This window comes from Heptranchias perlo, chromosome 20 (assembly GCF_035084215.1).
Source record: "Heptranchias perlo isolate sHepPer1 chromosome 20, sHepPer1.hap1, whole genome shotgun sequence".
Lineage (NCBI taxonomy): Eukaryota > Metazoa > Chordata > Chondrichthyes > Hexanchiformes > Hexanchidae > Heptranchias > Heptranchias perlo.
The window spans coordinates 36,156,671-36,184,207 of record NC_090344.1 but is presented as its reverse complement, the minus strand read 5'-3'; the positions used below and the strand labels follow the sequence as shown (position 1 = coordinate 36,184,207).

General features: G+C 42.2%; 1 long non-coding RNA gene across 1 annotated transcript in view; it reads left to right on the top strand.

Moving 5' to 3' along the window:
• The window catches only part of LOC137335700 (uncharacterized), a 200,195-nt gene extending 173,953 nt beyond the window's left edge, over window positions 1–26,242 (top strand). The window contains exon 3 of the long non-coding RNA XR_010966479.1: window positions 26,131–26,242. This is a non-coding gene — a long non-coding RNA (uncharacterized lncRNA). The remainder of the gene's footprint in view (window positions 1–26,130) is intronic.
• Window positions 26,243–27,537: the final 1,295 nt, after the last annotated feature.

The following is a 27,537-nucleotide window of genomic DNA, read 5'->3' as shown; positions in this document are numbered from 1 at the left end:
GGATTGTGTCAATATTTTAAGGGGTTCTTGGGATTGTGTCAATATTTTAAGGGGTTCTTGGGATTGTGTCAGTGTTTCAAGGGGTTCTTGGGATTGTGTCAGTATTTTAAGGGGTTCTTGGGATTGTGTCACTATTTTAAGGAGTTCTTGGGATTGTGTCAGTATTTTAAGGGGTTCTTTGGATTGTGTCAATATTTTAAGGGGTTCTTGGGATTGTGTCAGTATTTCAAGGGGTTCTTTGGATTGTGTCAATATTTTAAGGGGTTCTTGGGATTGTGTCAATATTTTAAGGGGTTCTTGGGATTGTGTCAATATTTTAAGGGGTTCTTGGGATTGTGTCAGTATTTTAAGGGGTTCTTGGGATTGTGTCACTATTTTAAGGAGTTCTTGGGATTGTGTCAGTATTTTAAGGGGTTCTTGGGATTGTGTCACTATTTTAAGGGGTTCTTGGGATTGTGTCAGTGTTTCAAGGGGTTCTTGGGATTGTGTCAGTGTTTTAAGGGGTTCTTGGGATTGTGTCAGTATTTTAAGGGGTTCTTGGGATTGTGTCAGTATTTTAAGGGGTTCTTTGGATTGTGTCAATATTTTAAGGGGTTCTTGGGATTGTGTCAGTATTTCAAGGGGTTCTTTGGATTGTGTCAATATTTTAAGGGGTTCTTGGGATTGTGTCAGTATTTTAAGGGGTTCTTGGGATTGTGTCACTATTTTAAGGGGTTCTTTGGATTGTGTCAATATTTTAAGGGGTTCTTGGGATTGTGTCAGTATTTTAAGGGGTTCTTGGGATTGTGTCAGTATTTTAAGGGGTTCTTGGGATTGTGTCAGTATTTTAAGGGCTTCTTTGGATTGTGTCAATATTTTAAGGGGTTCTTGGGATTGTGTCAGTATTTCAAGGGGTTCTTGGAATTGTGTCAGTATTTCAAGGGTTTCTTGGGATTGTGTCACTATTTTAAGGGGTTCTTGGGATTGTGTCACTATTTTAAGGGGTTCTTGGGATTGTGTCAGTATTTTAAGGTGTTCTTGGGATTGTGTCAGTATTTTAAGGGGTTCTTGGGATTGTGTCACTATTTTAAGGGGTTCTTGGGATTGTGTCACTATTTTAAGGGGTTCTTGGGATTGTGTCAGTATTCTAAGGGGTTCTTGGAATTGTGTCAGTATTTCAAGGGGTTCTTGGGATTGTGTCACTATTTTAAGGGGTTCTTGGGATTGTGTCACTATTTTAAGGGGTTCTTGGGATTGTGTCAGTATTTTAAGTGGTTCTTGGGATTGTGTCAGTATTTCAAGGGGTTCTTGGGATTGTGTCACTATTTTAAGGGGTTCTTGGGATTGTGTCAATATTTTAAGGGGTTCTTGGGATTGTGTCAGTGTTTCAAGGGGTTCTTGGGATTGTGTCACTATTTTAAGGGGTTCTTGGGATTGTGTCACTATTTTAAGGGGTTCTTGGGATTGTGTCAGTATTTTAAGGTGTTCTTGGGATTGTGTCAGTATTTTAAGGGGTTCTTGGGATTGTGTCACTATTTTAAGGGGTTCTTGGGATTGTGTCACTATTTTAAGGGGTTCTTGGGATTGTGTCAGTATTCTAAGGGGTTCTTGGAATTGTGTCAGTATTTCAAGGGGTTCTTGGGATTGTGTCACTATTTTAAGGGGTTCTTGGGATTGTGTCACTATTTTAAGGGGTTCTTGGGATTGTGTCAGTATTTTAAGTGGTTCTTGGGATTGTGTCAGTATTTCAAGGGGTTCTTGGGATTGTGTCACTATTTTAAGGGGTTCTTGGGATTGTGTCAATATTTTAAGGGGTTCTTGGGATTGTGTCAGTGTTTCAAGGGGTTCTTGGGATTGTGTCACTATTTTAAGGAGTTCTTGGGATTGTGTCAGTATTTTAAGGGGTTCTTGGGATTGTGTCACTATTTTAAGGAGTTCTTGGGATGGTGTCAGTATTTTAAGGGGTTCTTTGGATTGTGTCAATATTTTAAAGGGTTCTTTGGATTGTGTCAATATTTTAAGGGGTTCTTGGGATTGTGTCAATATTTTAAGGGGTTCTTGGGATTGTGTCAGTGTTTCAAGGGGTTCTTGGGATTGTGTCAGTATTTTAAGGGGTTCTTGGGATTGTGTCACTATTTTAAGGAGTTCTTGGGATTGTGTCAGTATTTTAAGGGGTTCTTTGGATTGTGTCAATATTTTAAGGGGTTCTTGGGATTGTGTCAGTATTTCAAGGGGTTCTTTGGATTGTGTCAATATTTAAGGGGTTCTTGGGATTGTGTCAATATTTTAAGGGGTTCTTGGGATTGTGTCAATATTTTAAGGGGTTCTTGGGATTGTGTCAGTATTTTAAGGGGTTCTTGGGATTGTGTCACTATTTTAAGGAGTTCTTGGGATTGTGTCAGTATTTTAAGGGGTTCTTGGGATTGTGTCACTATTTTAAGGGGTTCTTGGGATTGTGTCAGTGTTTCAAGGGGTTCTTGGGATTGTGTCAGTGTTTTAAGGGGTTCTTGGGATTGTGTCAGTATTTTAAGGGGTTCTTGGGATTGTGTCAGTATTTTAAGGGGTTCTTTGGATTGTGTCAATATTTTAAGGGGTTCTTGGGATTGTGTCAGTATTTCAAGGGGTTCTTTGGATTGTGTCAATATTTTAAGGGGTTCTTGGGATTGTGTCAGTATTTTAAGGGGTTCTTGGGATTGTGTCACTATTTTAAGGGGTTCTTTGGATTGTGTCAATATTTTAAGGGGTTCTTGGGATTGTGTCAGTATTTTAAGGGGTTCTTGGGATTGTGTCAGTATTTTAAGGGGTTCTTGGGATTGTGTCAGTATTTTAAGGGCTTCTTTGGATTGTGTCAATATTTTAAGGGGTTCTTGGGATTGTGTCAGTATTTCAAGGGGTTCTTTGGATTGTGTCAATATTTTAAGGGGTTCTTGGGATTGTGTCAGTGTTTCAAGGGGTTCTTGGGATTGTGTCAGTATTTTAAGGGGTTCTTGGGATTGTGTCAGTATTTTAAGGGGTTCTTGGGATTGTGTCAGTATTTTAAGGGGTTCTTTGGATTGTGTCAATATTTTAAGGGGTTCTTGGGATTGTGTCAGTATTTCAAGGGGTTCTTTGGATTGTGTCAATATTTTAAGGGGTTCTTGGGATTGTGTCAGTATTTTAAGGGGTTCTTGGGATTGTGTCACTATTTTAAGGGGTTCTTTGGATTGTGTCAGTATTTTAAGGGGTTCTTGGGATTGTGTCAGTATTTTAAGGGGTTCTTGGGATTGTGTCAGTATTTTAAGGGGTTCTTGGGATTGTGTCAGTATTTTAAGGGGTTCTTGGGATTGTGTCAGTATTTTAAGGGGTTCTTTGGATTGTGTCAATATTTTAAGGGGTTCTTGGGATTGTGTCAGTATTTCAAGGGGTTCTTTGGATTGTGTCAATATTTTAAGGGGTTCTTGGGATTGTGTCAGTGTTTCAAGGGGTTCTTGGGATTGTGTCAGTATTTTAAGGGGTTCTTGGGATTGTGTCAGTATTTTAAGGGGTTCTTGGGATTGTGTCAGTATTTTAAGGGGTTCTTTGGATTGTGTCAATATTTTAAGGGGTTCTTGGGATTGTGTCAGTATTTCAAGGGGTTCTTTGGATTGTGTCAATATTTTAAGGGGTTCTTGGGATTGTGTCAGTATTTTAAGGGGTTCTTGGGATTGTGTCAGTATTTCAAGGGGTTCTTGGGATTGTGTCAGTATTTTGAGGGGTTCTTGGGATTGTGTCAGTATTTTAAGGGGTTCTTGGGATTGTGTCAGTATTTCAAGGGGTTCTTGGGATTGTGTCAGTATTTCAAGGGGTTCTTGGAATTGTGTCAGTATTTCAAGGGTTTCTTGGGATTGTGTCACTATTTTAAGGGGTTCTTGGGATTGTGTCACTATTTTAAGGGGTTCTTGGGATTGTGTCAGTATTTTAAGGTGTTCTTGGGATTGTGTCAGTATTTTAAGGGGTTCTTGGGATTGTGTCACTATTTTAAGGGGTTCTTGGGATTGTGTCACTATTTTAAGGGGTTCTTGGGATTGTGTCAGTATTTTAAGGGGTTCTTGGAATTGTGTCAGTATTTCAAGGGGTTCTTGGGATTGTGTCACTATTTTAAGGGGTTCTTGGGATTGTGTCACTATTTTAAGGGGTTCTTGGGATTGTGTCAGTATTTTAAGTGGTTCTTGGGATTGTGTCAGTATTTCAAGGGGTTCTTGGGATTGTGTCAGTATTTTAAGGGGTTCTTGGGATTGTGTCACTATTTTAAGGGGTTCTTGGGATTGTGTCAGTATTTTAAGGGGTTCTTGGGATTGTGTCAGTATTTTAAGGGGTTCTTGGGATTGTGTCAGTATTTCAAGGGGTTCTTGGGATTGTGTCAGTATTTTGAGGGGTTCTTGGGATTGTGTCAGTATTTTAAGGGGTTCTTGGGATTGTGTCAGTATTTCAAGGGGTTCTTTGGATTGTGTCAATATTTTAAGGGGTTCTTGGGATTGTGTCAGTGTTTCAAGGGGTTCTTGGGATTGTGTCAGTATTTTAAGGGGTTCTTGGGATTGTGTCAGTATTTTAAGGGGTTCTTGGGATTGTGTCAGTATTTTAAGGGGTTCTTTGGATTGTGTCAATATTTTAAGGGGTTCTTGGGATTGTGTCAGTATTTCAAGCGGTTCTTTGGATTGTGTCAATATTTTAAGGGGTTCTTGGGATTGTGTCAGTATTTTAAGGGGTTCTTGGGATTGTGTCACTATTTTAAGGGGTTCTTTGGATTGTGTCAGTATTTTAAGGGGTTCTTGGGATTGTGTCAGTATTTTAAGGGGTTCTTGGGATTGTGTCAGTATTTTAAGGGGTTCTTGGGATTGTGTCAGTATTTTAAGGGGTTCTTGGGATTGTGTCAGTATTTTAAGGGGTTCTTTGGATTGTGTCAATATTTTAAGGGGTTCTTGGGATTGTGTCAGTATTTCAAGGGGTTCTTTGGATTGTGTCAATATTTTAAGGGGTTCTTGGGATTGTGTCAGTGTTTCAAGGGGTTCTTGGGATTGTGTCAGTATTTTAAGGGGTTCTTGGGATTGTGTCAGTATTTTAAGGGGTTCTTGGGATTGTGTCAGTATTTTAAGGGGTTCTTTGGATTGTGTCAATATTTTAAGGGGTTCTTGGGATTGTGTCAGTATTTCAAGGGGTTCTTTGGATTGTGTCAATATTTTAAGGGGTTCTTGGGATTGTGTCAGTATTTTAAGGGGTTCTTGGGATTGTGTCACTATTTTAAGGGGTTCTTTGGATTGTGTCAATATTTTAAGGGGTTCTTGGGATTGTGTCAGTATTTTAAGGGGTTCTTGGGATTGTGTCAGTGTTTCAAGGGGTTCTTTGGATTGTGTCAATATTTTAAGGGGTTCTTTGGATTGTGTCAGTATTTTAAGGGGTTCTTTGGATTGTGTCAGTATTTCAAGGGGTTCTTGGAATTGTGTCAGTATTTTAAGGGGTTCTTGGGATTGTGTCACTATTTTAAGGGGTTCTTGGGATTGTGTCACTATTTTAAGGGGTTCTTGGGATTGTGTCAATATTTCAAGAGGTTCTTGGGATTGTGTCAATATTTCAAGGGGTTCTTGGGATTGTGTCAATATTTCAAGAGGTTCTTGGGATTGTGTCAATATTTTAAGGGGTTCTTGGGATTGTGTCAGTATTTTGAGGGGTTCTTGGGATTGTGTCAGTATTTTAAGGGGTTCTTGGGATTGTGTCAGTATTTCAAGGGGTTCTTGGGATTGTGTCAGTATTTCAAGGGGTTCTTGGGATTGTGTCACTATTTTAAGGGGTTCTTGGGATTGTGTCACTATTTTAAGGGGTTCTTGGGATTGTGTCAGTATTTTAAGGTGTTCTTGGGATTGTGTCAGTATTTTAAGGGGTTCTTGGGATTGTGTCAGTATTTTAAGGGGTTCTTGGGATTGTGTCAGTGTTTCAAGGGGTTCTTTGGATTGTGTCAGTATTTTAAGGGGTTCTTGGGATTGTGTCAATATTTTAAGGGGTTCTTGGGATTGTGTCAGTGTTTCAAGGGGTTCTTGGGATTGTGTCACTATTTTAAGGAGTTCTTGGGATTGTGTCAGTATTTTAAGGGGTTCTTGGGATTGTGTCACTATTTTAAGGAGTTCTTGGGATTGTGTCAGTATTTTAAGGGGTTCTTTGCATTGTGTCAATATTTTAAGGGGTTCTTTGGATTGTGTCAATATTTTAAGGGGTTCTTGGGATTGTGTCAATATTTTAAGGGGTTCTTGGGATTGTGTCAGTGTTTCAAGGGGTTCTTGGGATTGTGTCAGTATTTTAAGGGGTTCTTGGGATTGTGTCACTATTTTAAGGAGTTCTTGGGATTGTGTCAGTATTTCAAGGGGTTCTTTGGATTGTGTCAATATTTTAAGGGGTTCTTGGGATTGTGTCAGTATTTTAAGGGGTTCTTGGGATTGTGTCACTATTTTAAGGGGTTCTTTGGATTGTGTCAATATTTTAAGGGGTTCTTGGGATTGTGTCAGTATTTTAAGGGGTTCTTGGGATTGTGTCAGTGTTTCAAGGGGTTCTTTGGATTGTGTCAATATTTTAAGGGGTTCTTTGGATTGTGTCAGTATTTTAAGGGGTTCTTTGGATTGTGTCAGTATTTCAAGGGGTTCTTGGAATTGTGTCAGTATTTTAAGGGGTTCTTGGGATTGTGTCACTATTTTAAGGGGTTCTTGGGATTGTGTCACTATTTTAAGGGGTTCTTGGGATTGTGTCAATATTTCAAGAGGTTCTTGGGATTGTGTCAATATTTCAAGGGGTTCTTGGGATTGTGTCAATATTTCAAGAGGTTCTTGGGATTGTGTCAATATTTTAAGGGGTTCTTGGGATTGTGTCAGTATTTTGAGGGGTTCTTGGGATTGTGTCAGTATTTTAAGGGGTTCTTGGGATTGTGTCAGTATTTCAAGGGGTTCTTGGGATTGTGTCAGTATTTCAAGGGGTTCTTGGGATTGTGTCACTATTTTAAGGGGTTCTTGGGATTGTGTCACTATTTTAAGGGGTTCTTGGGATTGTGTCAGTATTTTAAGGTGTTCTTGGGATTGTGTCAGTATTTTAAGGGGTTCTTGGGATTGTGTCAGTATTTTAAGGGGTTCTTGGGATTGTGTCAGTGTTTCAAGGGGTTCTTTGGATTGTGTCACTATTTTAAGGGGTTCTTGGGATTGTGTCAATATTTTAAGGGGTTCTTGGGATTGTGTCAGTGTTTCAAGGGGTTCTTGGGATTGTGTCACTATTTTAAGGAGTTCTTGGGATTGTCTCAGTATTTTAAGGGGTTCTTGGGATTGTGTCACTATTTTAAGGAGTTCTTGGGATTGTGTCAGTATTTTAAGGGGTTCTTTGGATTGTGTCAATATTTTAAGGGGTTCTTTGGATTGTGTCAATATTTTAAGGGGTTCTTGGGATTGTGTCAATATTTTAAGGGGTTCTTGGGATTGTGTCAGTGTTTCAAGGGGTTCTTGGGATTGTGTCAGTATTTTAAGGGGTTCTTGGGATTGTGTCACTATTTTAAGGAGTTCTTGGGATTGTGTCAGTATTTTAAGGGGTTCTTTGGATTGTGTCAATATTTTAAGGGGTTCTTGGGATTGTGTCAGTATTTCAAGGGGTTCTTTGGATTGTGTCAATATTTTAAGGGGTTCTTGGGATTGTGTCAATATTTTAAGGGGTTCTTGGGATTGTGTCAATATTTTAAGGGGTTCTTGGGATTGTGTCAGTATTTTAAGGGGTTCTTGCGATTGTGTCACTATTTTAAGGAGTTCTTGGGATTGTGTCAGTATTTTAAGGGGTTCTTGGGATTGTGTCACTATTTTAAGGGGTTCTTGGGATTGTGTCAGTGTTTCAAGGGGTTCTTGGGATTGTGTCAGTGTTTTAAGGGGTTCTTGGGATTGTGTCAGTATTTTAAGGGGTTCTTGGGATTGTGTCACTATTTTAAGGGGTTCTTGGGATTGTGTCAGTGTTTCAAGGGGTTCTTGGGATTGTGTCAGTGTTTTAAGGGGTTCTTGGGATTGTGTCAGTATTTTAAGGGGTTCTTGGGATTGTGTCAGTATTTCAAGGGGTTCTTTGGATTGTGTCAATATTTTAAGGGGTTCTTGGGATTGTGTCAGTATTTTAAGGGGTTCTTGGGATTGTGTCACTATTTTAAGGGGTTCTTCGGATTGTGTCAATATTTTAAGGGGTTCTTGGGATTGTGTCAGTATTTTAAGGGGTTCTTGGGATTGTGTCAGTATTTTAAGGGGTTCTTTGGATTGTGTCAGTATTTTAAGGGGTTCTTGGGATTGTGTCAGTATTTTAAGGGGTTCTTGGGATTGTGTCAGTATTTTAAGGGGTTCTTTGGATTGTGTCAATATTTTAAGGGGTTCTTGGGATTGTGTCAGTATTTCAAGGGGTTCTTTGGATTGTGTCAATATTTTAAGGGGTTCTTGGGATTGTGTCAGTGTTTCAAGGGGTTCTTGGGATTGTGTCAGTATTTTAAGGGGTTCTTGGGATTGTGTCAGTATTTTAAGGGGTTCTTGGGATTGTGTCAGTATTTCAAGGCGTTCTTTGGATTGTGTCAATATTTTAAGGGGTTCTTGGGATTGTGTCAGTATTTTAAGGGGTTCTTGGGATTGTGTCACTATTTTAAGGGGTTCTTTGGATTGTGTCAATATTTTAAGGGGTTCTTGGGATTGTGTCAGTATTTTAAGGGGTTCTTGGGATTGTGTCAGTATTTTAAGGGGTTCTTGGGATTGTGTCAGTATTTTAAGGGGTTCTTTGGATTGTGTCAATATTTTAAGGGGTTCTTGGGATTGTGTCAGTATTTCAAGGGGTTCTTTGGATTGTGTCAATATTTTAAGGGGTTCTTGGGATTGTGTCAGTATTTTAAGGGGTTCTTGGGATTGTGTCACTATTTTAAGGGGTTCTTTGGATTGTGTCAATATTTTAAGGGGTTCTTGGGATTGTGTCAGTATTTTAAGGGGTTCTTGGGATTGTGTCAGTGTTTCAAGGGGTTCTTTGGATTGTGTCAATATTTTAAGGGGTTCTTTGGATTGTGTCAGTATTTTAAGGGGTTCTTTGGATTGTGTCAGTATTTCAAGGGGTTCTTGGAATTGTGTCAGTATTTTAAGGGGTTCTTGGGATTGTGTCACTATTTTAAGGGGTTCTTGGGATTGTGTCACTATTTTAAGGGGTTCTTGGGATTGTGTCAATATTTCAAGAGGTTCTTGGGATTGTGTCAATATTTCAAGGGGTTCTTGGGATTGTGTCAATATTTCAAGAGGTTCTTGGGATTGTGTCAGTATTTTAAGGTGTTCTTGGGATTGTGTCAGTATTTTAAGGGGTTCTTGGGATTGTGTCAGTATTTTAAGGGGTTCTTGGGATTGTGTCAGTGTTTCAAGGGGTTCTTTGGATTGTGTCACTATTTTAAGGGGTTCTTGGGATTGTGTCAATATTTTAAGGGGTTCTTGGGATTGTGTCAGTGTTTCAAGGGGTTCTTGGGATTGTGTCACTATTTTAAGGAGTTCTTGGGATTGTCTCAGTATTTTAAGGGGTTCTTGGGATTGTGTCACTATTTTAAGGAGTTCTTGGGATTGTGTCAGTATTTTAAGGGGTTCTTTGGATTGTGTCAATATTTTAAGGGGTTCTTTGGATTGTGTCAATATTTTAAGGGGTTCTTGGGATTGTGTCAATATTTTAAGGGGTTCTTGGGATTGTGTCAGTGTTTCAAGGGGTTCTTGGGATTGTGTCAGTATTTTAAGGGGTTCTTGGGATTGTGTCACTATTTTAAGGAGTTCTTGGGATTGTGTCAGTATTTTAAGGGGTTCTTTGGATTGTGTCAATATTTTAAGGGGTTCTTGGGATTGTGTCAGTATTTCAAGGGGTTCTTTGGATTGTGTCAATATTTTAAGGGGTTCTTGGGATTGTGTCAATATTTTAAGGGGTTCTTGGGATTGTGTCAATATTTTAAGGGGTTCTTGGGATTGTGTCAGTATTTTAAGGGGTTCTTGCGATTGTGTCACTATTTTAAGGAGTTCTTGGGATTGTGTCAGTGTTTCAAGGGGTTCTTGGGATTGTGTCAGTGTTTTAAGGGGTTCTTGGGATTGTGTCAGTATTTTAAGGGGTTCTTGGGATTGTGTCACTATTTTAAGGGGTTCTTGGGATTGTGTCAGTGTTTCAAGGGGTTCTTGGGATTGTGTCAGTGTTTTAAGGGGTTCTTGGGATTGTGTCAGTATTTTAAGGGGTTCTTGGGATTGTGTCAGTATTTCAAGGGGTTCTTTGGATTGTGTCAATATTTTAAGGGGTTCTTGGGATTGTGTCAGTATTTTAAGGGGTTCTTGGGATTGTGTCACTATTTTAAGGGGTTCTTGGGATTGTGTCAGTATTTTAAGGGGTTCTTGGGATTGTGTCACTATTTTAAGGGGTTCTTTGGATTGTGTCAATATTTTAAGGGGTTCTTGGGATTGTGTCAGTATTTTAAGGGGTTCTTGGGATTGTGTCACTATTTTAAGGGGTTCTTGGGATTGTGTCAGTATTTTAAGGGGTTCTTGGGATTGTGTCAGTATTTTAAGGGGTTCTTGGGATTGTGTCAGTATTTTAAGGGGTTCTTGGGATTGTGTCAGTATTTTAAGGGGTTCTTGGGATTGTGTCAGTATTTTAAGGGGTTCTTGGGATTGTGTCAGTATTTTAAGGGGTTCTTGGGATTGTGTCACTATTTTAAGGGGTTCTTGGGATGTCTCCGTATGTGAAAGGGCTGTTGGGAGTGTGTCAGTATGTTAATTTACTTTACACAGTTCTCTGTTGAGTGTTTTTAAATTAATGTCTTTGCATCTGCTGCAAGTCGTCAGTAGGATTGAAAGACAAGATAACTATTTATTCTTTACCATTCATTGTTTTTCAGGAGACTTCTTTTTACCTTCAAGATTCCATAGTGTTTATAGTGCACTGACTCACCAGCTTATTCATTCATTTGTACTAAAGATAGATTTCTAACAGTAGCTTTCATCATGATAAGTGAAATAACATTTAACAAGGCACCCAGCGAATCATACTACACTGCACCTTAGAATGAACACAAATTATTTATTCATTGACATATACTCCGATCCTATGGATTATACAAACCCATTAATTATCGTCAATCACAGAACTAAAAGGGCAGTTTCAGGGGCAAAAATAATTCAAAAATTAAACAAGTGGAAAATAAATTAATCAAATTGCTAATGAGTACATAAATCAATTTGCTTAATTTATTAGTGCATTCCTAGTTCTTAACTTATTCAGAAATGTGTTTATTAATTGTTTAGTTCGCTTCCATTTGTATCTTAACCCAATTGATAAATATCTATTGGTATATTCGTTGCTCAGCTAGTTAATTAGCATGCAGCTCTATTCATTTTATCACACAATGCATATGTTAAGGTTGTTCCCACTGCTGTAAGTGATAGTAAATTTGCCTTGTGTTTGTACGAATCAGATGTGAAATTTCTGCTTTGCAGCTAAGCCCAAATTTGATATCAAGTGTTTTTTTTAACCTCAAACTGCATTCAAAGTAAATAACTGTGGACATAGGGTGGATATTGGGTACTGTTTACACAGAATAGATATTAAGTACTGTATAAATGGGATCGATAAGCAGCCTCCTAAGTCCCCAATATTGCGGGCAGGAAGCGTGTGCACAGTTCCAGCCAGAAGTGCGCCACCCACCTTATTGGTATAGGATGTAATGCAGTTGCCAGGAGCGCATGCCAGCAACATTCAAATTACAGAACAATGCGTGCAAATTAGGTTCCCGTGCATCTTGCAGGACCCGTTCTCCATTTTGGACCGCCCCAGCGCTCCAGTCGCCACACGCTGAGCTCTCTCAGCACAACGTAACGCTAACCGGCATGAAGGCCCCCTCGCCAGAGCTATTTAAAGGCATTGTGTCATACTTACAGGTTAATTGCTGGTTTAGTATTTCCAGCTACTGATTGACTTGTAGGCATTTTATTGCTATGTTGTATCACTCTGGAAAGTTCGGTTTGTCTGCACAGAGGTTTTGCTGCTCTTGCCCTGTTGTTGCTCTTTGCCTCACAAATAGTCTGGCGGCAGGCATGGGTGGTCTGGTAGGGATGCCTTTGGGAATAGGGGACGAGGGTGCAGCAGCAAGGAAGACACAACAGAGCAGGAGAAGCACCAGAAGAGGGAGGAGCCGGAGGAGGAGGAGAAGGAGACGAACACTGAATAGGAGGCCCTACCCACAGAGTCTTCAGGGAGTACATCTCTTACTTCAACTTAACTACGCCACCTGCTGCAGCCACAACTCAAGCCTCGCACCAGGGCATGGCCTGTGTCTGCCAAGGTCACCGTCACCCTCAGCTTTTCTGTCACAGACTCCTTTCAGGCTACATTAGGTGACATTAGTAGGCTCTCAGCATGGACTGTAGCAGTCTGGGCTGGCTGGCTGAGTGGCACCACCATGGGCAATGGCGGAGTGTCCGGCGGGGGAGCAGGCCTGCTATCATCCTGAGAGAGGACAGCACGTGCCTCTCCAGTGGAGCCAAGGGGCAGCTCCTCTTCCTCCACTGGCTGAGGGGCGTCGACATTCTCAGCAGCTGAAATGAAAGAAAGGGACAAGGGTTAGCTTGTGGTGTGAGAGAGAGCAGAGAGAGGCAGAAGTGGGTGTTGAAAGCTTCTGCAGCTTGTCATGCAGAGTGTGTGGGGTGGGGGAGAAGTCATATGAGACAAAGAGGATTAGCTATCACGAAACCTTGCTCGGTGTCTCCTCCAGTGTCGCCAGTGGCCACGGCCTCCACTCTGCCCCTTCCCATGATGGCCAAAGCGCTTTCTTCACATGGTGGAGAGGGTGTGAGTACGCGCTCTTCCTCCTCCGGTGGCCTGGTGTTGTGTGCTATCTTCTCTTGCAAGTGGAGTGAAGTGTCTTAGTGAGAGTCTTGTGAGGTGTTTGGAGAAATGTGGCTGTCATGGTAGAACAGCTGACTCTGTGTGTTTGTGTGTGTGTGTGTGTGTGTCCACGTGAGCGATGATGGGCAATGAATGCTGGCCTTGCTAGTGACACCCATATCCCAAGATTGAATTTTTAAAAGTGTGAGCTGTGGATAAGTGAAGTTTGTAACAGTGCTGAGTGTATGAGCATACAGAGAAGGATGTTTAGTGAAGTGTGTTGTGGTGATTGGAGGACAGTGCAGGGTGGTGGGAAGAGGAGTGTCAAGAGTGTTCTAAAGAGGTGGTGAATGGTGCAGCTGTGATGACAAAGTATCTTAGCAGTCTTCTTACCTTGACCGTTCTAGTTAGATCATTGTTTTTTTTTTCCAGCACTGCAGTCATATTCTTATGGCAATGCCTCTGGCATTTCATTGCCATCCTCAGCTATCTCCTCCCACTGCCTCCTAAGTAGATGCCTGGAGGGCTTCCTGCCCCCTGGGGGAAAAGGATATCCCTCCTCCTCTCCATTGCCTGCACCAAGGTCTCCAGTGTAGCATCAGAGAACCTTGGTGTCCACTCATTTCCTCCTTCAGCCATTTCTTCCAGAACTTGTAATACAGGTTGTTGCAGCCAGAATTCACTTCCCCTTTAAGAGGTGCTGGCTGCCCTTGGGTAGCGTCCCGGCCTCCCGATATCAAACCCCAACCCCCACCCCCATAAGCAAGCAGCCAATGAATAGCGCGGGGAGTGTTGGCCGCACGCACAAATCATTATCATCAGAAGGCAGCACGATTTTTGCATGCCAATTGGCATAGATATTCCACGCTATGCCTCCCAAGCGCCCATTATTGGACGCAATACGATTTCTGGGCCACCGGATACTGTATACACAAGCTGGATAGTGGGGACAGTGTACATACAGGATAGTGGGGACAGTGTACATACAGGATGGATAGTGGGTACAGTGTACATATGGGATAGATAGTGAGTACAGTGTACATACAGGATCGATAGTGGGTACAGTGTACATCTTGGATAGATAGTGGTTAGCCTAACATCTGTTGTGGGGAAAATGCGGGAGTCTATAATTAAGGATAGGGTGACTGAACACCTCGAGAATTTTCAGTTAATCAGAGAGAGCCAGCATGGATTTGTGAAAGGTGGGTCATGCCTGACAAACCTGATTGAATTTTTTGAAGAAGTGACTAAAGTAGTGGACAGGGGAATGTCAATGGATGTTACTTATATGGACTTCCAGAAGGCATTTGATAAGGTCCCACATAAGAGACTGTTAGCTAAGATAGAAGCCCATGGAATCGAGGGAAAAGTAGACTTGGTTCGGAAGTTGGCTGAGCGAAAGGCGACAGAGAGTAGGGATAATGGGTAGGTACTCACATTGGCAGGATGTGATTCGTGGAGTCCTGCAGGGATCTGTCTTGCGGCCTCAATTATTCAGAATATTTATTAACGACTTAGATGAAGGCATAGAAAGTCTCATATCTAAGTTTGCCGATGACACAAAGATTGGTGGCATTGTAAGCAGTGTAGATGAAAACATAACATTACAAAGCAATATTGATAGATTAGGTGAATGGGCAAAACTGTGGCAAATGGAATTCAATGTAGACAAATGTGAGGTCATCCACTTTGGATCAAAAAAGGATAGAATAGGGTACTTTCTAAATGGTAAAACGTTAAAAACAGTGAATGTCCAAAGGGACTTAGGAGTTCAGGTGCATAGATCATTGAAGTGTCATGAACAGGTGCAGAAAATAATCAACAAGGCTAATGGAATGCTGGCCTTTATATCTAGAGGACTGGAGTACAAGGGGGCAGAAGTTATGCTGCAGCTATACAAAACCCTGGATAGACCACACCTGGAGTACTGTGAGCAGTTCTGGGCACCGCACCTTCAGAAGGACATACTGGCCTTGGAGGGAGTGCAGCGTAGGTTTACTAGAATGATACCCGGACTTAAAGGGTTAAGTTACGAGGAGAGATTACACAAATTGGGGTTGTATTCTCTAGAGTTTCGAAGGTTAAGGGGCGATTTGATCGACGTTTACAAGATATTAAGAGGAACGGATAGGGTGGATAGAGAGAAACTATTTCCGCTGGTTGGGGATTCTCGGAGTAGATTCGCTCCTGAAAGTTACTGTGTACACAGGATAGATTGTGGTTACTGTGTACATATGTTAGTTTTTACTGTATACATATAGGACAATGATGTGGAGATGCCGGTGATGGACTGGGGTTGACAATTGTAAACAATTTTACAACACCAAGTTATAGTCCAGCAATTTTATTTTAAATTCACAAGCTTTCGGAGGCTACCTCCTTCCTCAGGTGAACGATGTGGAAAGAGGTAGCCGATGTGGAAAGAGGTAACCTGAGGAAGGAGGTAGCCTCCGAAAGCTTGTGAATTTAAAATAAAATTGCTGGACTATAACTTGGTGTTGTAAAATTGTTTACAAATATAGGATAATGATTACTATGTATATACAGGACAGATAATAGTTACTGTGTACATATAGGATCATGGGTACTGTGTACACAGGGCAGATAGTGGATATGATGTGCATAGGATAGATAGTGGGTACTGTGTACACTGAATAGACAGTGGGTACTTTGTACGTGCAGTGGATTGGCTTGTGAAAAATGGATAGTTAAGGTTTGTTCAATCATAAAATTATTTCATTTATTTGAATTAACACATTATTTTGCCAGTGGAGCCCTAAATATCAATGGTAAAAATAACTAATTAGCTAATTAGATTCAGCTCATTTGCACATTTAGAATGTAATCCATGTGACACATTAACTCGCCTGACCTTTTAAGACCCAAATCTGTAATTGGAAATGCGGCTCAGTGTGTTGGGCGAAAGGAGCTCCATTTATCTGGGAATGGCCCAGACAAACATCAGGTTCATTTTTAAATAGTGGAATGTATTAACCAGAAGGCAAAAACATTAAAGTAATTAAAAAAAATAATAATAATAAAATAGGCGGGCAGAAGTCCTGATAGAAGAGATAGCCACAGGTGCCCACGGAGTGCGGTGCAATTTATCTGACTGTACAAATTAAATAAGTATAAGCCTAAATGAAAGTTTAGATGTTCCCGGGGGCTCTTCACTCAATGCTGGTCAGTTTTAATAAGTCGATAGCTGATTCGGAGGAGAATGAACTTCGCTGAAATTGTTCTGATGTGGAGCTGTTTGATTCTGTCAAAGGCACGGCTCCCTCTTGCAAGAAAATTGTTCACCGCTCCACCCTTCAATTGGTTCAAATGAAAAAAAAAATGTTAATGATTTCATTCAGCGGTAGCCGCTGGCCACAGTACGTAATGTAAAAGGTCACAGGGAGGGCAATGCAGTAATAGCAATACAATTACAAGTACAGCTCCCTGAACACCAGCATCACAATGATTCCGTCCCATCAGCTGAAAGCTCTCTGCACCCTACTCCTCTTTTAAATGCGATAAAACTTCTTCTCTCATCCTGAATTGCTGTGTATTTATTCTTCGTACAAAAGATTCAGATCGCAAGAGCGATGGCTGCAAAGAGAGTTTGGAAAATTGCTGATTATTTCCGTGCACTCGAGGCGTGTTCGTCACGAAAACTTTGAGGAGCGCGGTAGCATCTCTGCAATGGAAAATGAAACCAAATTACACCGTGGCCAGTTTTGCTGTCCCTCCTTCACCTGGGCACCAGGAAAGGCAGAGGGCATCTGGAAGTAGGTTGCCCGTCCCCTGCAATGACATGAACCTACCTGTATCTCTGGGTTTCAGGTCATTTCCAAGGGTCAGGTGCTCTCCCTTGTTGGGGGTAGGGTCGCCAGCCCTCCAGAATTGACCTGTGGATTAATCTCCAGGACACTGCTGGGAGCAAAACCCTGGAGAAAAATCACAGGGGGCATTGGACAAAATAGTGGAGTTTTCTTTTCATTTTCTGTGAGCACTTTCGTTTGTTAGTTCTAAAAATATTGGCGATGGGGGGAAAAAGGCTGTTTCACTATCAGCCAAGATTAATCCAACTGGGTGAGAAAGGTTCTGATCCCTTTCCAACTGGCCTTGGGAAGACAGTGCGACTGGAGGATGGACCAATGGCGAGAGTGTGGGGCTGGAGCGGGTTCGAGGTCGGGAGGTCATGTGATGAAACCTCCAGGAACACACCCAGCCAGAGTTGGTAACCCCAGGAAGAAGAAAGTCAGCCACTGCTGTGGGAATGGACACCAGTTCTGACTGGGAACCGCAGCCAGAAGATGTCCATATCACTGACCCCTATCACTGGAAGAAGAAAGGGGCTTACTTCGGGTCTTCTTGTCTCTGCTATCTGCCCCTCTGATCAGAAAGGATCTGGTTTAAGATCCAATTTCATCTGAGCACCCCTCAAAGTGGGCACTGGGGGAGGAAAATGAGGTGGTGCCCCCAATGCTTGTCATGTCCTCGCTGCATCTCGTCTCCTCCACCCCACTGGTGCCACACCTCCCCACCCCCCCCCCCAACTCCAGGAAAATGGCAGCAGCCCTTCACTAGCTAATGCTACTCAATGATGTGGCCCTGGCACTCCATGTTACATCAGGAGAAACTCACCCACAATCGTGCCAGTGGGGTGAGCTCATGTAATTGGGCAAGGTCAGCCCCTTCGTGCACAGGGGCATGTGGCACTTGTGCAATACTGGCGCTGGTGGGTGCAGTGCTCGGGCCACGTTATGGGTCCCTTGGACTTTTTCAGCCTCGAGGTGTTCTCTGTTTCTAAACAGTGAACGGTTATTTCCACTGGTCAGTAAGAAAGAAAGAAGGATGGACAAAGGAAAGAAAGATGACAGAAAGAAAGAAAGACAGGCTGCATTTATACAGCGCCTCAGGACGTCCCAAAGCACTTTACAGCCAATTAATTATTTTTGAAGTGTATTCACTGTTGTAATGTAGGAAATGAAGGGGCATAAACTCAAGATTAGCAACTGAAAGCATAAAGGGCGCAGTTAGAAGAAATCTTTTATTTCAAAGGGTTATTCAAATCTGGAATGCGTGACCACTCGTTGCAATCAAAGCTAAGTCAAATACGGCGATTGAAGCCAGTTGAAGGATATGGAGAAAAAATGAGATAAGAGAACATAGGTCTGATGCGAAGTTAGCACCGGCAAAGACAAGATGGGCCAAATGGCCTTTTTTTCTCTGCTGAAACTTCTCTGCTCCAATGTTCAGCTGGTTGAAGGATGAAAATGTCTTGAGGCAGACGGACATAAAACCACCAGGATTCTGCATTTAGGGAACAAAAAAAAAATCCCAGACGAGTTTGATCATAGCACAGAGGAGACATGAGAGAAGAAAAAAAATCAATTTGAAAAGAGGATAAGTAAATGGAAGCGTCCAGCTGTGATGATAAAGAAATTCTCTTTCTGTTCTCTGCATGCTCCGGCAGAGCCGTAAATGCCAAGTGATTGAATGCAGCCTGCTATAATCAGACCTGAATCATTCCTACGGCTGGCAAAATGAGGGCTTAAACCACACCGGTTTCACTAATAATTAGATCTTTCTCACTCCCATCTGTTTGCTCTCTGTCACTAAAACTGCTGCATCTTTTGCTGGGAGAATCTGCTGTGGTTCTAACACATCCTCCGGCACATTGTATGTACAATGAACCAACATTGTATGTCTAATGAACCAACATAGTAAGTACAATGAACCAACATTGTATATATAACAAACCAACATTGTATGTCTAATGAACCAACATCGTATGTGTAATGAACCAACATCGTATGTGTAATGAACCAACATCATATGTCTAATGAACCAACATCGTATGTACAATGAACCAACATCGTATGTGTAATGAACCAACATCATATGTCTAATGAACCAACATCGTATGTACAATGAACCAACATCGTATGTGTAATGAACCAACATCATATGTACAATGAACCAACATCGTATGTACAATGAACGAACATCTTATGTACAATGAACCAACATCATATGTATAATGAACCAACATTGTATGTACAATGAACCAACATCGTGTGTATAATTACCAAGAGCTGATTAAACAGGAGGCAACAGACAAATTATTTCATCAGTCCGAGACCCCGCTTCCAATTTAGCACCTGCTGAAGACTAGACCAGTACCATCAATAGATAGAATATTTGAGCTTTCGCTTTCAAATTCATGTTGCGTTCTTGGATTGCAGGATACCAGTTGAGGTTAAGCTCCCCCTGGCCATTCAATTAGAGTATGTAGAGTATATTAGATCACTTTTAATTGCTCTTTCTCCCACAATGCACGGCAGGTGAATTCTTTTAAAAAGCATGCACCATTGTCCAGTTCAGAAGTGGGATTGCAGTTGTAAGACAGGAGTGTAGTATCGTTATTCTGAAGCTAGTTTGCAATGGGTACATTTCATTTGAGAGTGGGCCCCACTTATTCTTGTGGTGTACAGAGTCAGTAAAGTTCTCTCTGTTATCTTGCACCGTTGTTCTACATGTCATTCTACAGTCAACTTTACACAAAAAAAGATTAAGCACTCCAGCACAGTGAAACAGAAATTAAAAGGTGTCAGCCATGGCTCAGTGGGTAGCACTCTCACCTCTGAACGAGAAGGTTATGGGTTCCAAGTCCCACTCCAGAGACTTGAGCACAAAACCTCGGTTGACACTCCAGTCTTTAGGATGAGACGTTAAACCGAGGCCCCGTCTGCCCTCTCAGGTGGACGTAAAAGATCCCACGGCACTATTTCGAAGAAGAGCAGGGGAGTTCCCCCCCCTGTCCTGGCCAATGTTTATCCCTCAACCAACATCACTAAATGAAACAGATTATCTGGTCATTCTCACATTGCTCTTTGTGAAAGCTTGCTGTGCGGAAATTGGCTGCTGCATTTCCCGACATCACAACAGCGACTATGCTTCAAAAATACAACGTTGGCTGTAAAAAGCACTTTGGGGCGTCCTGAGGTTGTGAAAGTTGCTGTATAAATGCAAGTCTTTCTTGTTAAAGCTTGTGCAAAGAAGAAGCCAAACTGCATAAATTGTTTCATCACACACTGTCAGGTGACCACAGACAACAGTCTGCCCCAATCATGCCAGTCTGACACATTTTCTGTGGCCAACCCTGGTTTGACACCAGTGCAGCCATCTAAGGTATTGTGCACAACACGTCGCTCCTCAACTGAACTACAAATGTGATGCCACTACCCACTGAGTAAGGTTTAACTATTTTACATACTAGTCCATCTCCTGTGGTCAAACACACTGGGAGTCAAAACCAAGTGTAATCATCAGGTGAAGAGGGATTAAAATGCTAAGCTAGAACCATTAAAGACCCTCACCAAATCTTATTCGATCTGAGGAATACTAAGGACACTTGGGTAAATGTTCTCTATGATACAGGTGTACAGGTATGATACAGGTGTGAATGAATCGTGAATATAAAAAGAGAAGTGTGCAGTGTGTGCTATCCGAACCCCCCAGTGGAAGGTGCAACTTGATAGCACTCTTCCCCACTCTGTGTGTGCAGGCTTTGACTTTATCTCTTTATGTGACTCGGTCTGATTAGACTCCCCTGAAGGGCCTTGGGACGTTTTACTACGTTAAAGACGCTATATAACTGCAAGTTGTTGTTGTAGTGTATTTGTACAATAATACTTCTCCAGTAGTCAGAGGTCAGCTCCTCCTTGCTTTATTGGAATATCTATTTCCAGTGCTCCATTCAGTCTGCCGGCCCATCCTACTCCCACCTAAATGGCAAATGAAAGCAAGGAATGACAAGCCTTTGGCCCGTTAAGCCCGCTTTTTCCAATAGACCATTTGGATTTTGCACTGTCATTGAGATTCCATGACTTCCGTCATCTCCTGAAGGAGGTGGACAATCAGAGGGAACACATCCTATCAAAACTGTACTGCAGGCAAGTTCCTCTAGGCCTCTGAAGGCAGGAGGCCCTCGGTATTCTGGCAAGATTTAACTTTTTCCCGAAATATACTAAATGCATTTGACAGTATTTTCCTTCTCTCGTGTTTCTTATGTTGGATTTGCGCAACTAAACACATACTACTGTCCTTTCAAATTAACAACTTCTTGTAGGTCACTGAGATTTCTCATGCTTTAGACTATTAATAGTTTGATAGCTGTAAGCAACACCAATTCAGCATGACAAGACAGCATAACTCACAAACACAAAGATCTTGCATTAAAAGATATTCCAATCTAATTAAAGAAACATGGAAGAAATGATTGATTGCTCATGGTAAATGTCTATTTTTGCCACTGTTCATTGTGACAGAGAGCTATTTTTGACCCAGGAGAATAGATTTAATAGCTGCTTGTTCCAGACACTGAACAGAAGACTGAACACACTACACAAAGTAGTGTTTCAATTTGTTTATTGTCCCACTATCCTAAGAAAGATCACCAAAACTACTTGGTTTAAAGACTTGACGGATAATTATCAGTACACAGCTACTTGGGTCTCTGTCTCTCTCAAGTTTTAGTTTTATTTGGCACAGTGATCTCGTTAAATTCACAAACCTGTTTCGACATAACTGCTTTGCAATTGAACAGTCATCTACAAATGCACCTGGCAGACTGCACAAAACCGAATGTTATGGTTTTCAAAGTTGAAGGTACAAATGAATTCAGTGTGGAATTGCTTCAATTTCCCCTCCAAGTCACACAGCATCCTGACTTGGATATGTGTCGCCCTTCCTTCATTGTTGCTGAGTCATAATCCTAGAATTCCCACACCGACATCATCATGGGAGTACAATTACCACCAGGACCGCAGCGCTTCAATGAGAAGGCCCGCCAACACTTTCTCGGTGCAGCTAGGGATGGACAACAAATGTGACCTTGCCAGTGTCACCTACATCGTGAAAACATGTTGGGAAAAAAAAAGAGATTTACTTCAGACTCTCCAGTTCCATTCATCCCTTTAGACTAACATTTCAGGTGGTCCTTTCTTCAGTTCTCATGAACTCAAAAGTACCAGCTTCCATCTTTCTTCCTTAGCTAAACCATGCAAAGGTGCTGTCAAACTTCATTGAAGACAAGATCCCAGTCATCTGATGCAGACTTTATATACAGAAATGTTACTATTGCACGTACCCCGAACAGCTAACAACAACTTGTACCTATATAGCAACTCTAATATAGAAAACACTCCAAGCAGAAGTAGGGAACACATTTAGGGCGGCTGATTGAAGGTGTGGTTGAAGAGGCAGATAGTCATAGAGTCAGAGAGTTATACAGCACAGATAGAGGCCCTTCGGCCCATCGTGTCCGCGCCGGCCATCAAGCCCAGTCTAATCTAATCCCATATTCCAGCATTTGGTCCGTAGCCTTGTATGCTATGGCATTTCAAGTGCTCATCCAAATGCTTCTTGAATGTTGTGAGGGTTCCTGCCTCCACAACCCTCTAAGGCAGTGAGTTCCAGACTCCAACCACCCTCTGGGTGAAAAAGTTCTTTCTCAAATCCCCTCTAAACCTCCCGCCTTTTACCTTGAATCTATGCCCCCTTGTTATAGATCCCTCAACAAAGGGAAAAAGCTCCTTAGTATCCATCCTATCTATGCCCCTCATAATTTTGTACACCTCAATCATGTCCCCCCTCAGCCTCCTCTGCTCCAAGGAAAACAAACCCAATCTTCCCAGTCTCTCTTCATAGCTGAAGCGCTCCAGCCCTGGTAACATCCTGGTGAATCTCCTCTGCACCCTCTCCAAAGCGATCACATCCTTCCTGTATTGCGGCGACCAGAACTGCACACAGTACTCCAGCTGTGGCCTAACCAGTGTTTTATACAGCTCCATCATAACCTCCTTGCTCTTATATTCTATGCCTTGGCTAATAAAGGCGAGTATCCCATATGCCTTCTTTACCACCTTATCTACCTGTTCCGCCGCCTTCAGGGATCTGTGAACTTGCACACCAAGATCCCTCTGACCCTCTGTCTTGCCTAGGGTCCTCCCATTCATTGTGTATTCCCTTACCTTGTTAGTCCCTCCAAAGTGCATCTGAAGGACACTTTTGACTGTGGTGGGTGGGGGGGGGGGGGGTGTGGGGGCAGGGGAGGAGGAAAAGGGAAGAAAAAGGGTGAAAAGGAGAAAAGAAGAAAGAGATCTGGGGAGAAAATTTCAGAATGCAATTTTGAAATGGCTGTAGATTCTATCACTGATGTCAGAGAGTAGAGAGAAAGAGATGTGCAGAGTCAGAAGATCAGAGGTTGTGACCAGGGATGAGGTTGCAGAAGTAGGGGGAGTAAGGCAATGGACCAATTTGCAAATAAGTTTGAGGAGTTTGAAACCAATGCATTGAGGAACAGGGAGCCAGCGAAGATCAGTAAGCATAGGCACGATGGGGGAACGGGAGTGGGTGTTGGATAGGATTCGGACGGTAGAATTCTGGATAAGGTGGACGGTATGTCGGGTGGAAATCAGAAAGGGCATTACAGTTATCGAGTCTGTAAGTGACGAAGGTTTGGGTAAGCATTTCTGTGATGGAGAGAATCAAGCACGGTCCAAGGTGGGTGGAAAAATGTGTTCTTGGTGATGACTTGATGTGAGGTTTGAGGTTCAGCTCGAGGTCAAACAGGACACTGAAGCTGCATACCATCAGGTAAGCATCCAGAGATGGGGGGGGGTGCAGTGGGTAGGATTTGGGCTAAGGGGTAAAGTTTCTGTTAAGAAGGGAACAGGATGGCTAATGTTGAGTTGTAGGATGCTCTGATTCATTCACCACTTGATGTCAGATAAGTAGTCAGACAGCACAGTAGCTGCCATGGAATGGAGGTTGGTGGTGAAGAAGTAAATGTAGGTATTATTGGCATACACACAGAAGTTGACGCCATGCTTAGATGGCAGTATCTGGATGAGGAATAGGGGGATACCAAGGATGAAAACCTAGGGCTCACCTCACATTACTGCAGGCGCATGAGGAGAAGCAGGTCAGGAAACATGCTGGCTAGGTAGGAACAGGTAGAAATGGAATCCTATGAGGTGCCACTATGGTGGACTATTGAAAAGAAGCAGTGCAGGAGAATGGCATGGTCAAATGCATCAAAGACTGCAGAGAGGTCAGGGCCTCGGAATAGGGATTATGTGCCATGGTTACAATGCACAGAATATCGTTGGTGACTTTGACCAAGGCAATCTCGGGACCATGGTGGGGGTGGAAGCCAGACTAAAGGTATTTGAACAAAGAATGAGGGGAGAAATGGGCAAGGTGTTGGGTGACACGTTGGAGAATCTTTAAGAGAAAGAGGTAGTTGGAGAAGGGGAGGCAGTTGGGGACAGGGTGAGAGTGAATATTTTAATTGGGAGGGGGTGATGAGAGCAAATTTTAAGGTAGGGAGAGGGAAACAGTGTCCAAGGAGAGGAAACAATTTTTCATATCAGGCAGTTCAACTATTAAAGTTAATTTTTATTGCTCAAGATTAGTGATGTTGGTGATGAGGAAAGAGACATCTTTCCAGTTTTGGCACTTAGTGCCAGCACAGTAGACATTATAAAGCTCTCTCTGCTCTGTGCAGTAACGTACCTTAATCCCAATTTCAGAACAGCATCCTGTACTGCAGCAGTATGGATTTTCCAATTCTTAATCTTGGGTAAGATTTGCAAATTCAGTCCAGATTTAAGCCACATTATGCCCAGTATAGACATTGCTTGTTAGAAGCTGGGTAAGGGTTGTCAAACCTCATTGCAAGTGGGTCCCACACATTACTCTTCCTTCGTGCATATGTAACATCTTTTATAGAATCCTGCACATGTGCACAGGGGGACAAACTCAAAATGAATCTCTTCTCTGGGAGACTTTTGGGTGGGGGATTATTCACCTGATTCCTGTTGGTGTTGGTTCAGCATTCATCTGCTGCTGAAACCCTCATTCATGCCTTTGTTAGCTCCAGACTCGACTATTCCACTGCTTTCTTGGCCGGCCTCCCACCTTGCACCCTCCGTAAACTTGAGCTCATTCAAAACTCTGCTGCCCGTATCCTAACTCGTACCAAGTCCCGTTCACCCGTCACCCTGTGCTCGGCTCCCGGTCCGGCAACACCTCGATTTTAAAATTCTCATCTTTGTTTCTAAATCCCTCGGCGGCCTCACCCCTCCCTATCTTTGTAACCTCCTCCAGCCCTACAACCCTTCAAGATCTCTCGCTCCTTATATTCTGGCCTCTTGCGCATCCCTGATTTTCTTTGCTCCACCATTGGCGGCCCTGCCTGCAGCTGCCTAGGCCCTAAGCTCTAGAATTCCCTCCGCTCTCTACCTCGCTCTCCTCTTTTGACACACCTGAAGACCTACCTCTTTGACCAAGCTTTTGGTCACTGTCCTAATGTCTCTATGTGGCTCAGTGTCAAATTTTGTCTGATAACGCTCCTGTGAAATACCTTGGGGTGTTTTACTGCGTTAAAGGTGCTATATAAATTCAAGTTATTGTTGTTAATTTGCCAAATACTACATCAACATGAATGAGGGCAATGTTACTAATGTGCATTGCACACTTGAGAAGAGTGCTTTCTCAAGTGCACTAATCTTGGCTAAACACTGGTCAAAACCTGTGGCCTCTCACACTGCACTATACAGAACTACTGCAGTTCATGGGTAAAGAGTGTGATCGAAAGGAAAAAGGCATCTTAAGAATTGAAAGAATCACGAGAAAAAATTGGTGAAATGTAACATTTTTACTGCTGTGGCATGTAAAATGACACAATATTATTGATAATTTTATTTAAGCGTTGAAGGCTGCAGTATCGAGGGATGCGCTGCACAACTGGATCTAATCGGCTCTAATAGATTTTTATAAAGGTTTATGACTTTATGACTTATTAAAATCATATTTCCTGCCTGGTTTGAATTACCGGAGCTGCGATTCAGCCTATTTAGGGTCACAATATTGCTCTCTCCTTATGGTCTCAGATTAATCACTTTTATTAGGTTTTAATTTAGCACCCAGACAGACAGACACACACACACAGATACGCACGCATAGGCAGTTTAGTTCAATGCCACAGCTCTTGCTTCATGTTGGTTTAATGAGGTTTTATATCACCACTATCACACAGCCAATCTATGGTGCAGCCCTTTCTTATAGAACCCTTTACCTATCATTCGATGATACATTTTAAGCATCGAACAATGAGCTGGTAGGGAATTCGATCGCAATATTTATTAATAATTACACTACAAGTCCAAAGGGGATATATCTGCATCTAATAATTTCTTGTTATTCCAGCAGCCTTTCAGCCTCTGTCGCAGACAGCATCTCACTTCTAAGTACCCTGTTTTTAAAGGGAAGGCACGCCTAGAGGCTAACCAACCTGTAACCTGCAGATGTCATTGGCACCAAGATGTCATTGTAAGTACCTCCAGCTGGCATTAGATACTTATATTCCACTGTCATTCTAAAACAAAAATTCTTTTAGCTATCTTTCCAAGTCTACTATAATACTTGAACCATTTTGGAGAGCACATGTTTGTAAGTTGTAAATGTGTGCATAGAGAACCCATTCATGATTTTGCTATATACCGCAAATTATGGAAATCTTCCCCTTTGATTACTTAACTCATCTCTTATACTAACCTTACCCTGGCTGGATAAAGTGTCCCAGTCAGGTACTGTTCAGCCTAAATATCAATCTATTCTGACAAGACAAGGAGCTAAAGTTTGCTAAAATATGGGGTACATTTTTCGATTAAGGAATTTGGATGCAAAGTTCCCACAAGATAGTGCACCCATTAACTTGAATGGACAAAAAGAGATCTGTGGCCAGAAGTGCTAAATCATAAAATTTACTTCATTATGTAAACTTGGTTACCACTTGCTCGTGGGTTTTGGGCAATCGGTTAACAGAAATAATTCAGCTGTAGCATGATGATGATGGAATATGTGTGGAAGAATGATGAGAACAGGATGAACTGGATGGCAAATTGAAACATTACAGGTCAGTGAATAGCGAACTGTTGGTCCTGGATAGGTTATCTCGTGATCCTTATGTCAGTGTGACAGATGCGAGGGAAAGTACGCACTGGACACCAAGGCGCCCAAACTGCAGTCAGCATGCTCAACAGGCCATATGGTGGCCTGGCTTAAATGAACAACTTGAAGCAGCTGTTCGCAACTATCTCAAGTATTCTGAAGAAAGCACAAATCTGGTCGAGCCCATAATACTATCTGTTCAACAGGTGTCAACCTTGGCTCAGTGTGTCGCACTCTCGCATCTGAGTCGATTCAAGTCCCACTCTAGAGTCTTGAGCACATAATCAAGGCTGACTCTTCAATGCAGTAATGAGGGAGAGCTGCACTATCGGAGGTGCAGTCTTTCAGATGAGACTTTAAACCGAGGTCCTGTCTGTCCTCTCAGCTGGATGTTAAAGATCCCACGGCACCATTCAAAGAAGAGCAGGGGAGTTCTCCCCGGTGTCCTGGCCAATATTTATCCCTCAACCAACATCATTAAAAAACAGACTATCTGGTCATTATCACACTTCTGTTTGTGGGACCTTGCTGTGCGCAAATTGGTTGCCATGTTACCTACATTACAACAGTGACTACACTTCAAAAGTACTTAATTGGCTGTAAAGCGCTTTGGGACGTCCTGAGGTTGGTAAAGGCGCTGTATAAATGCAAGTCTTTCTTTCT